The 12474-nt window shown below is 37.4% G+C and overlaps 1 long non-coding RNA gene across 1 annotated transcript; it reads left to right on the forward strand.

The window, feature by feature from the left end:
- Positions 1 to 1246: 1246 nt before the first annotated feature.
- Positions 1247 to 11953, forward strand: LOC118350555 (uncharacterized). The gene is made up of 4 exons (XR_004804542.2): positions 1247 to 3147; positions 8502 to 8674; positions 9460 to 9572; positions 10535 to 11953. It is a non-coding gene; the product is annotated as an uncharacterized LOC118350555 (long non-coding RNA).
- The last annotated feature ends 521 nt before the right edge of the window (positions 11954 to 12474 follow it).

Genomic DNA, 12474 nt, shown 5'->3' on the forward strand with positions numbered 1-12474 from the left:
TGGAGCTCTGGGATCAAGTCCCAGTCGGGCTCCCTGCTCAACGAAGAGTCTGTTTCTCCCTTTCCCTCTGCCCCCACCACCCCTACTCGTGCTCTTGCTAGCTTGTTTACTTTCTCTCTCAAATAAAATCCTTGATATCTTCTCTAAGAACTCTACCAATCCAAGGTTATAGAGATTTTCTCTTATGTTTTCTTCCAAAACTTTTGTAATTGTATGTTCTACCTTCAAATCTATGAACGATTTAAAGTTAATTTTTATGCAAAGTATGCATTAGCATTCATTTTCTTGGCATATTTGTATTCAATATATATATTCCAGTACTGTTTGTTTAAAAACTATACTTCTTCCAGTAAATTGTCTTTTCACCTTTGTCAAAAAATATATTGGACATATTGGTATGAATCTATCTACCGACCTAGACCTATATTCTGCTCATTCATCCATGTGTCTGTCCTTTTGCAAATGCCACACTGTCTTGATTACTGTCATTTCATAGTAAGTTTTTATTTTTTATTTTATATTTTTAAAAATGTATGTATTTATTTGAGAGAGAGAGAGAGAGTACACTATGGGGCAGAGGGAGTGGAGGGAGAATCTCAAACAAACTCCCTGCTGAGCGTGGAGCCCAACACAGGGCTCGATCTCATGACTTGAGATCATGACCTGAGCCGAAATCAAGAATGGTCACTTAACCAATGGAGCCACCCACGTGCTCCCATAGTAAGTCTTTAAATCAGGCAGCATGAGCCTTCCAATCTTGTTTTTTTCTTTTATAAAATCATTTTATTTATTCTAGTTTCTTTTACTTTGCATATAAAGCTTTATATGTAAAACTCTTTATATAAAGAATTATATTTTCAATAACTAAAAAGAGTCCTGTTGGGATTTTTACTGTGATTATAATAAACCTATTCATCAATTTGGGGAGATCTTCATATTTAGTCTCCTAATACACAAACACAAAATATCTCTTATTTATTCCTCTCTGATTTCTTTTATCCACATTCTGTAGAATTTAGCATGCAGAGTATGTAACTATTATATTATATAAGTATTTCATTTTTTGGAGCCCTTGTAAATGATGTTTTTAAAAATTTCAACTTATAATTGTTTGTTGCCAGTATATAGAAATATGACTAATTTTTAAAATATTAACCTTGTAGCCTATGACTTTTTTCAACTTACTTATTATTATTTACTAGTTCTAGGAGTTGTTTTTTGTTTTTTGTTTTTTTTTTAACATATATCCCTTGAATTTTCTACATAGAAAACTATGTTGTCTGCAAGTAGTAGTAGTGTTCTTACTTCTTTTATATATGTAGGTTTTATTTCTTTTCCTTGCCTTATTGCACTGACTAGGACTTCTAGTATGCTGTTAAATAGGAATGGTGAGAATCTTGTGTCAATCTTGAACTTGTTCTAATCTTAAGACAAAAGTATTCAGTCTTCATTATGCGTAATTTATAATGTATAATTTGTAATGTATCATGATGTATAATTTAGATTTAAATATTTAGCAGATGCCTTTTATCAACCATAAATAATTCCTTAAAGAACTTAAGAATTGACTTAAAATACATTATTTTATATTTATATATTATTATAATATATGGTATTATTTTTTATAGGCCAACGTTTTCATCTGGTAACATTCCCTTCAGCCTTGCTCTAACAAAAAGTGTAACTGGAGTCCCAGAAGGAGGAAAAAAAGAGAAAGGACAGCTTTTATTTATTTGAAAATATCCTCATTTCACCATTAAAGGGGAGCAGAATAAGCCACCCCAAGATGTGCCACTTTGGCAAGTAGATTGTTCTGAGCTGAAGGCAATTAAGACCTATCAGATTCAAGAAAAACTTCACCTCCCCTAAACTACCTAAAAAATTTAGCTATGGGGCCTGGCCCAGAAAGTGAGCTGGGGGTAACTTTTTATCTGAATGACCTATCTGTATGGCCAGGCAAACATCTGATTACCAGACACCTGCTCTTCTCTTCCTCCTATGAATGACCCTCCTGCCCTTTGGAGCCTCAGGCCCTTAACCCATTCCTTGGCTCAACATAGCATACAAGGCTCAATTGTTTGGTTTGTTCTTGAGTCTTGTGTCTTTGAGCTCCCATATAGATGTAATTAAACTTGTCCTTCTCCTGTTAATCTGTCTCATGTCAATTTATTAGACCAGCCAAAAAAACTAGAAGGAAAGAAGGGAAAAATTTTTCTCCCCTAACTAACATTTTAGAAAAATATTTTCACTGGATATAGAACTCTAAAGTCTAGTATGGGTTGCTGGGTTGGATTTTTTTTTTTTCTTTTAGAGTATTTTTTTCCTTTTGGCATTTTAAAGATGCCATATTGTTATACTTTGCCTTAAGGTTTTAAAAAATATTTTTTAAATTATGGCAAATATGCATGACATTAAATTGACCATTTGAAACATTTTTATGTGTACAGTTTAGTGGCATTAAGTACATTCACATTGTTGTGAAAGCATCACCACCAGCCTTCCTGATAAAGCTCTCTGCATAGCACTTATCACCATCTGATATTTTTGTTTATCCTTAGTTTATTACCTGTCTCTCCCCACTGAAATGTGAGTTTACTAGGGACAGGACTTTGTTCTATTCACAGCTATATCCCAAGTGTCTAGAGCATGATCTAGTCCATCCATAGTAAGTATTCAGCAGGTACACATTGAGTAAAAGAAAACATAGCAAGAAAACAAGCAAAAACACTATTCTCCTGTATAATTTTTCTTAAGATTTTATTTATTCATGAGAGACACAGAGAGAGAGAGAGAGATGAGAGAGAGAGGGAGGGAGACACAGAGGCAGAGGGAGAAAAGCAGGCTCCCTGTGGGGAGCTGAGTGCAGGACTCAATCCCAGGACCCCAGGATTACGACCTGAGCAGACGCTCAACCTCTGAGCCACCTGGGCACCCCCTCTTGTATAATTTAAGGAAGGTGATTTACAATGACAGAACTTTGAAGTGTCTTTGGCCATATGAAGGAATGTGATATTATCTGGGTTATTAATGTTTTTTTCTCTGAGCATACCTGAAGGACACAACCCAAGACAAGACGGTGAGCCTCAACTAGAAGGGATGCCCCCGCTGGGGAGAATATCAGAATATGGAGGGAGGAGCAGGACTCAGGTGAGAGTTTATGGTTTGAGAAATCCTTTCAGGTGATAAAGCTTTTCCAGGGAAGCATGTTCATGGCCCTCTTTCCCTGAGCTCCTTCCGCTCCTACTCACAAACCCCATTTAAAGAATTCCGACCTGATCTCACTACTTACTTTTAGACAGTGACCCTGAAAGGTTAAAGATTTGCCCAAGGTCAAGCAATTAATGACAGAGCTGAATTAGAATGCAGGATTCTGATACCGTTTTATAGATTCAAATAAGGAGCAAAGAGAAGAAAGAACGTTAAGGTCCATGTCCCTGGGGAAGAATTCTATAGTGATTAAGAGCAGAGAATCTGGAGCCAGATCATCCTGGGCTCAAATCCTGTCTGTGTAACCTTGAACAATTTAGTAATCTCTTAAATTTCATTTCCTCGTGTGTAAATTCTGGATTCATTTGAATATCCAATGGCCATCTAAAACTCAGCACAGGGAAAGAGCACTAAATGCTCTATTTTCCCTCACCCCAAAACCAGCTCCTCCTCCTCTGTTCCCAGTTAAATGCCAGCCTTACCTCCCCAGAAGCCTATGGCTGATAATTGACAATACCTCTCTTCCTCAAGCTCCCTCACTAACACCGAGGCCTACCAAATCTGCATCCTAAATGCCTTGCCAATCAAATCACATTTCATCCTTTCCCATGGTTTCTCCCCTAGCATTGGGCTATCATCATCTTTTTTTCCCAAATGACTTCGAGTTGACTAACTTCCTTTGTGACCAATGATCTTGCCCCCTCCCATCATTTACCTGCACAGTAACAGCATAATCCATCTAACATCCCCATCAGATCATGACATTATCCTCTCTGATCCCAAATCTCCACTCCTCAAGCATGGCTTTGATGAGCAGCTCAAACTTCCCTTCAGAGCTTGCTTTTCATTATCTCCATGTTTGCATTCTCTGCTTCTCCATATTGAAAATTTTTCAGTCCTCTGAAAATGTTATGCATATTCTATCCTTTGGATATATCTTCAGGCTTCAAGATTTCTTCTGAGAATAGTCTTGACCTTCTTTGTGTGGCCAACTCATACCATTTTGATATCACTTCATCCAGAGAGTCTCATGTGACCCACAGCTTTTCCTAGTAAAATCTGAATCTGGCATCACTCCAGTGTGCTTCCATGACAGCCTGTACTTCCCCATCACATTCCCTCCACCCCATATGTTGATCTATCTACACCTCATCACTAACTCTAAACTGTAAATCCAGGGACTGTGCCTCATATATGTACTATTGTACCTCAGGGGCCCAGCAGTGCTAAGTACATAATGGCTGCTTAACAAATGTTAGCTATTCTCATAATCATCACCATAATGATTGAATAAACTCATAGTTTCAAAAAAATGCTAAATATGATGTACAGTTGCTAGTTCTAAATAATACTTTTGACTAATATTTTTCCTCATTTTTCCACCAAAATTTAACCTTTCTGAGCTCATCTATTATAATAGAACTCAAGGCAAAACACAATTACATCCCTTTGGCATCTTATCATAAAATAACAAGTAATAAAAATATAAAATATAGAACATCTACATGTATATATATTTAGATGTTCCAGTGATATGTTCTCCTTAGATTCACTGATGTTCTTGAAGAGGAGCCAAAAACTTACTGGGAGTTCTCTTATACTTGTTGACTCAATCTAGTAAAGGTCAAAGATTACTTTATGTGTTTAAAAAATTCTTTCTGTGAACAAATCATTTAAACTTCAACCACACCTAACTATCCCAAGAACAGAAACATTCTTATTTGATGAACAGCTGGTAACAGGCATCCTGATCTTTCCTAATTCTCTTCTTTGAGCATAGCATTGAATGGCAAAGGTCTTGTTATGAAGATTGCTCCTCCTTCTATAAAGTTGGGAGAGGCCAGTTAATTATGATTGAGTTTTAAGATAATATAAGATCACACACACTAAGGGACTCCATTTAAAATGCTGACTTTCTGAAGCAGAAAAAAAAATCAGCAAAATTATTCAGCACAATCTTATTGTCTTTATACTAATTCTAGAAATATGCTTAAGACAATTTTATTTCTATGGGAGATAAAAACTTGAAAAGACTACTAATTTTCCTTCTGGATAAATTTTAGAAGGAACTGTTGATTTTGGATTCACAGTGAATGTCATAGAGGGTTTTTTTTTCCTAATTAGCAAAATTAAATGAGAACAATGCATCATAAAAAGGCATTTCTATACAAAACTCATTTACTTTATTTCACAAAAAATAACATGTTGAATATTAATATTATATTTTTTGTTAATTTGATTCCATGAAGTAAGGTTATACAGATATATGGTCATGTTCTCTCTCTCATACCTGGCATCCTAAGCAATTAAAATATTTCTGTGGTAAAATCTTAACTTCTGTATTTCAATACTCCCAGGAAACATTACTTATCAAAGCTATATATCTGTAGATATATCCCAGTGTGATAAACTCTAAATTAAGAAAAATCTGGGATCCCTGGGTGGTGCAGCGGTTTGGCGCCTGCCTTTGGCCCAGGGCGCGATTCTGGAGACCCGGGATCGAATCCCACGTCGGGCTCCCGGTGCATGGAGCCTGCTTCTCCCTCTGCCTGTGTCTCTGCCTCTCTCTCTCTCTCTCTCACTGTGTGCCTATCATAAATAAATAAAAAAATTTAAAAAAAAAAAAGAAAAATCTGAATGTTCAAAGCAGATGAGTTATGGGTAGAAATTATTTTTTATTACCAAAATACTCTACTAAAAGATTTGTTAACAGTATTCTTGAACTCAGAAATAAGTGTTTGTATCAATGTTTGTAAGAGCAGAGAAAATGAAAGGGAAGACTGAAGATCTGAAATAAAGTGGAAGGTAAATTTATGAGCAAATAAAAATGGTTTGACTTTACAATGTAAATTGATGGAAAAATATGATTTGCTTTGTCAAGCACTGATTTATATAAGAGATAGTATAAAATCTAATAAAAGAAAATGCAATCCTTTACTTAGCAGATTATATATTTGGAAGATTTTGCCTCTCAAAAAAAGATATTTTACCTAACTTCAGTTAGAGTAAAATATAAACAGACTAGACAACATGAGCTAAATTGATGCATAGAAATGCCACCAATGTTACCTAAGCTAATCATTTATTTCTACCTTATCTCATTTCACAAAGAGTGTTGAAAAGCTTATAAAAATAACAAAAACAGTAAAGTAAATATTTAGGCACCTGGAGCAAAAGAAATCATAGCTTTATAGTAAGCTACCTAAGAAATATTTTATATATTTTTTAAGGATTTTACTTATTTATTCATGAGAGACCGAGAGAGAGGCAGAGACACAGGCAGAGGGAGAAGCAGGCTCCATGCAGGGAGCCCAATGTGGGACTCGATCCCTGGACTCCAGGATCATGCCCCGCGCTAAAGGCAGACGCTCAATCACTGAGCCACCTAGGCATCCCACCTAATAAATATTTTAATAAGTGCTTAATCTTAAAATCTTAAACTTAATAAACATTTTCTGATTGATTTGATAATTGATTACCAAAAAGAAAAAGAAAAGCTCTTAATCTCTAGGACAGAAGTATGAGGGTGAGCCAGGGGTAGCCGCTTGGGGGGAGGGAGGAGTCGTTTTTATGGTCCCTTAAAAAAATTTCTAAAATAGCTAAAAAACATGATCCCAATTAACTCAGCTTGCCACACACAATTTCTTGTATGTAAAATATAGATAATTCCATAGTATTGAAATAAATAGAAAAACATTTCTCTCATTGCTTAAAATGTTGAGCATATTTTAAAAGAATATAATTTGATAAGGTATTGAATTATTAACCTTAAAGCACAGAATTATCAAACTCTTATCTTGGTTTGACTTAAATATGGGGACCATATCTTGTTTTTTATGTGCCTACAACACTGTAGGGCCTCAATAATATTTGTCGAGTGCATGATCTAACAAATTAACAATACTTGTGATCTCTGAGGATCACATGGAGGAAAACTAACGTCTTCAGCCAACGGAGACCGAATGGGCCAGTTGTCAGGTTGAATATGAAGTGTTATGTTTGTTTATGCATTTTGCAGGATCTAAAGCACATAGAAATCTTCCTAAAGTCAAGATGATCTAGAAAATCCCAATATTATCCTGAATAGTCCAGCTCAAAGCATAGAGTCTAGGTATTGTTCATCTAAAAGGGACTCTAAAGACTGTTCTTACGATCCCTACTTTTACAGATCAGGAAATCTCTGCCTAATCGAGTCATTTGCCCAATCAACATAGGTAATTAACAGTCCCAATGGAAATTCCACAACATTGGCTGCTTTTATAATTTAATTAGAGTGATGATCAAATAAAAAAAAACAGCAACTTTGTCTTAGTCTGTACTGTTTCTTTTTACTAAATTTCTTCCCTAAATTCAAGATGCCTTGAAGCTGGATCTGAGCAAATGTGGAAAACAGGGAGATTCTGGGAAGCTCCTGGAAGCAACTGGGGCAGCAAGATAAATGAAACTGTCAAACACCTTTCTTCTCTCCCACATGGTAGCAGTAGGGGAGTGGACTTAGGAGGATTCAGGTTTGCCTTTGACAGGGTCTGACTCAGTTCGTTAAGGATACTGTGTATGTTGACATAGAGAGATCTGGACAGACTATTATGTCCAAAAGTCCATTTATCAACTAGATAACAAACTCTTGGAGAGATTTCTGAAGTAAAAAATGTTGCTTGGAATGTAGCCGTATTCCAAGTAAGTGCTCTTGCAGTAACATTCGCAAACCATTATAACCCACGTGTCCTCGCTCTTCCAAGCAGTAGCTGAGCAACATTATCATGCTGGTGCAATCAAATTATTGCTGATCGAAATTAGTGCAGCAAAACAAAAGACCAATTATAGGACCGTAAAGCCCTAATTAAGAAAAATGTACTTTATTGTATGGTAACAGTTTTCTCCAAGTATCATTTCCCACTAAATTAAACAAAGTTTTCAGGGCCTCAGTGAACTCAGATAAGGTACTGTACAAGTACACACACGTGCACACACACATATGCACACACATACTATGTATATAAGCACACAGCTAGTTCTTGTTAGTCACAGTAGTGATGGTCTATGGGGTCACCATGAACACTGGATTAGCATATATTGACCCATTGCTCCTTAGGAAAATTCAGGGGTAGGTTCCTATGGGCCTCTGGGCACAACACTTTCTTGAATTGATCAATACATGACCTTGTTTTCTGTTGATTCCGTTTAAAGAAATTTTATTTAATATATACTGTTGCTTTATTAATATTGAACTCATGACGAACAGTACTAAAACTCGTACCTGAATGAATCTTACCTAACACATGTATTTTCTTTAGAGGGCACATCACAGCCCCACGTATACCCAGGAGGTCATTATAAACAGCAAAATTATCAACAAAAAGCACATAATAAGCTACTAAATAGACCATGAAAGGGACACTTGTTTATCGTAAGAGAGCTGAAACAAGGAGCCAGCCCATCATCCTGTTCAGCCTCAGCTGGGAAGAAGGTGTGTATCAGTTGACTTGAATTGGTCACTGCTCTCTGCCTACCTGTAAATAGCTGCCAAAGTGCCCTCAGTATGGATTTGGGGGTTACGGATACATTTTAGCAAATAAGTGGATTCATGAATACTGATTCTGTGAAATAATGAGGACCAACTGGACACAAACTACGTGCATCCATGGTGTACATGTATGTATTGGTGTGGGCATTTCTCTGATGATCAAGTAAGTTTAGTCCAATGTTGTTGGCAGTTGTGACTATTAGCAATCACAGTGTCATTTCTAAAATGTAACAAGACCATGATATTCCTACATCACAGGTTAAATATGTAGGAAACCCTGTGTTCTGGGGGCAGGGGGAGAGGGGAGTTTAGGCGGCTCTAAATTTTCCATCCTTCTTAGTCTACAGAGTTAGAACTGTAGCTTTTCTTGAGCCTTTCAAAAACCGCTTTATTTCTCTTTGTTATGCTTGAATGAGACAATATTGTGGTTCTTATTTTGTTGAAAATAGAAGGAAATTGGAAACTTGGAAGCCTCCCCTATCTTTCTGGAGGAGAGAAGAGTGTGAGCCTCCAGCTCTGCCCTGGTCAACAGCAACTTGGCACAAATCCATGTAGAGAGGAAGGGGTATATAGACTTTAGATCTGTTTATTGCCTGGCTCTCTTATTTTCTGTGTGATCTGCATCTGTAAGATGAAAATTATAGTGTCCACATCATGGTAGTGTTATGAAATCAGTAGAAATCATTTCTGTTAAGGACTTTGTGTTTTGTTCTCATTATCATTAACAGTAACAATCATCATTGTCATGTGAAACATGGAGAGTATAGCAAATTCAACCCCAAAAGAGATACAAAGGCAATTTGACAAAATCAACATCTCCCCGGTCATCCTAGATTTGAAAGTAAGTCTGCCGATTTGAAAGTAAGCACAGCTGGTCTGTGTCCCTAGAGAACCTTGTCATGATAAGCTTGACCCTCTGGCGGGACTACTTTCTCCAAAACGCTTGTGTGCCAATCATTCCGGGTTGTCCCAGCCATCAGCTGTCCCAAGAGCATTAATCGTCACCCCACCCTCCGCAGAGCTCTGGTGTTCAAGGTCCACGTAAATGATTCCATAAGAGAGAGCTGATCTTAGCTTAAGGCCAATGGAAGGAGTGTTAAGTGCTAATGAGGCTTCTGTACCCCTTCTGTCTGTCCTTGATTTTGCTGTGATTCTCATCTGCTACTGCTAGACCATAAAGAATAGAAAATTTTGAGGCTAAGGAGCTGTGATAGGGAAAGAATATTGCTTGAAAAAAAGATAGAAATCAGAACAGAAATGTATATAATAGGCATATGTTAATAATGCATGTATTATATATGAAATACTATATATGTAATATAGAGAGAGATCCAGGCATTTGTTATAAACAGTTATCAGAAAACAAAAGAGCAAAACTACTAAAAGTCACATTTTCCTGCACAGAAAATGTAGAGATCCACAAAATCATGAGCAGCTTTAGATGATAGTGAGTTACCTAACACTTGAGATGACCAGAGAAGACTAGGTGCGCAAGTTGTCGATCATACAGCAATGAGTGTTGGCTCATTCTCTCATTGAACTGGTCATCAGTCACAGAGCTTCTGTGGGGTGGCAGTCACTGCAGGAAGCAGTGCAGTCTTTGCTTCTGAGGAGCTCATGTCCAGGGGCATCATTCAGAAGAGTTTTTTAGAGACTGCGCCTATCTCTCAACTCAGGGATTCTATAATTCTATATCTTTATGTTCAGGGCTGCCACATAGCAGGTATGCTCTAGGCTATTAAGATATGGAAACCCTATTGGCTACTAAAATACTAAAATTTTTCCATTCTGCTTGGTAAACAGCCACTGTGGCAGCAAATTTAACAGAGGACCGAATGAGAGGACTCCGTGGGCTCTCGAGGAGGAGTGGGAGAGCCTTACTGTTTTAAAGACTCTTTGCTGTTTATCCTCCTTACTTTGCGGGAGTAACTGCAGAATTTTTCCTTGGAAGTGATTTTTCTTTTTGAATGGGAAAACGCTTTAATAGACTTTACACTTACACCTAATCTGGGCGGGAATGGTTTGGACAGAACAAGACCAAAATTTCTCTATGTAAAAATGCTACCTTCCTTGGACAGTGATGCACATCTGTTGTGCTGTGGGCTCTTGGGTAAGAGGCAGCACGGGAGACCAAGGAGCAGGGACTCAGGGAGAGGCAAAGATGGGAGAAGAGGCTCTGGCTTGCAGGAAGTAGATGCCAGTGATTTGCAGGAAGGCGCACATGGGCCGAGAGTGGAAGTATCTGTAATGGTCATAAGCTAAGACCCTGCTGCCTTCCACTATTCTCCTTTTCTGCACTGCTAAACCCCCATGCAAACCTCCCATCTTTAGTCAAGACTGTTATGCCAGCTGCCTCGCTTAGTGATCCCTGAGGGATTAGGAAGGGACTGGGGAGAGAAGTCTTCAGCTTGCAGGTGATGACAAGGACACCAGGGGTAACCAACAGGAAATCTGGAGCCACTGAGCCAAACGAGACAGGGTAGGTGGCAAGCAGAAGCTCCTGGGAAGAACTTCTGCGATGAGGGCCAAGGCAGTGTGTTTGGATATGAGAGGCTGGAAAATGTGGCAACTTGAAACACTCCCATTTTCTTGGCAAATATCAAATTGTAATATCTTTAATAACTTTTTAAGGAGGTTAGCTGTTGTACATAACTAAATTCTTAACATAAAAGTGAAATCTTTGGGGGTATGTATCGCTCACCCATAAATACCAAAACCGTGACCAAAATAAAAAGACTTGCTTTTGTTTGTATCAGCCAGTGGGGTCTCTTGGCCTCTACCCCTTGCCCTGCCCCAGTGCAGTGTGGACCCTCTGGTCTATATGCGGGCTGTCAGCTGCCTGTTTTCTCCCCCCACCCACACCCCCACCATGGTCTTACAGACAGTTGCATCCTGACTTAAGGAGCCACTGTGTTAACATTTCTCAGGAGCTCACCACCAGTGCCCTCGAGGCACAGAACAGTTACAACTCTTAGAGATCAGTCATAATCACAAAACTATAGCTTTTTTTGTTCATTCTGACTACATAAGGAATTGTGCTTTATAGTAATTCTGGAAAATACTAAAATTACCAAGAAAATTTTAACGTTACCTATAATTTCACCCCCTCAAGTCACCTTAATATATGTGTGCATTTCCACCTCCCAGACTTTTTTCTATGCATTAAAAAAAAAAGACCAGGATGATACATTATATACAATTTTATACTCTGTTTTATTTCTACTTACTGTATAATGAATATTTCCATCATTAAAAATCCTTTGAAAATAGAATCTATAATGACTACACAGTATTTTTGTATGAAATTTACTAAACATATTAGAAAAAAATTTTAGTGTTATAAACACATCCGAAAGAAAAATGGGCAAGTGATATGAACCAGGAGCTGGTAGGATTTAAAGTCTAAATGTCCCACAAATACAAAAAAGACATATCGATGTGTTAATATTAAAGAACTGCAAATTAAGCACAATAAGAGAAATTTTTCCTTATAAATTGCAAAACATTTAAAACACTTGATAACCCCTCGTGTGGGTGAGGACACAGAGAAATAAATATTCTCAAAAAATAGCATCTTCTAGGGTATTATGACAATTGCAGTATTGTTTGTAACATAGAAAATTGGAAACAACTCAGATATCCACTAACAGAGGATTAATTCGACAAATTATAGTAAGTTAATACAAAGAAATGTTATGGAGTCTTTGGAAAGAATGAGATACATTATGCACATGCCATCATTA

Source organism: Canis lupus, chromosome 14 (assembly GCF_003254725.2).
Source record: "Canis lupus dingo isolate Sandy chromosome 14, ASM325472v2, whole genome shotgun sequence".
In the NCBI taxonomy this organism is placed as follows: Eukaryota; Metazoa; Chordata; class Mammalia; order Carnivora; family Canidae; genus Canis; species Canis lupus.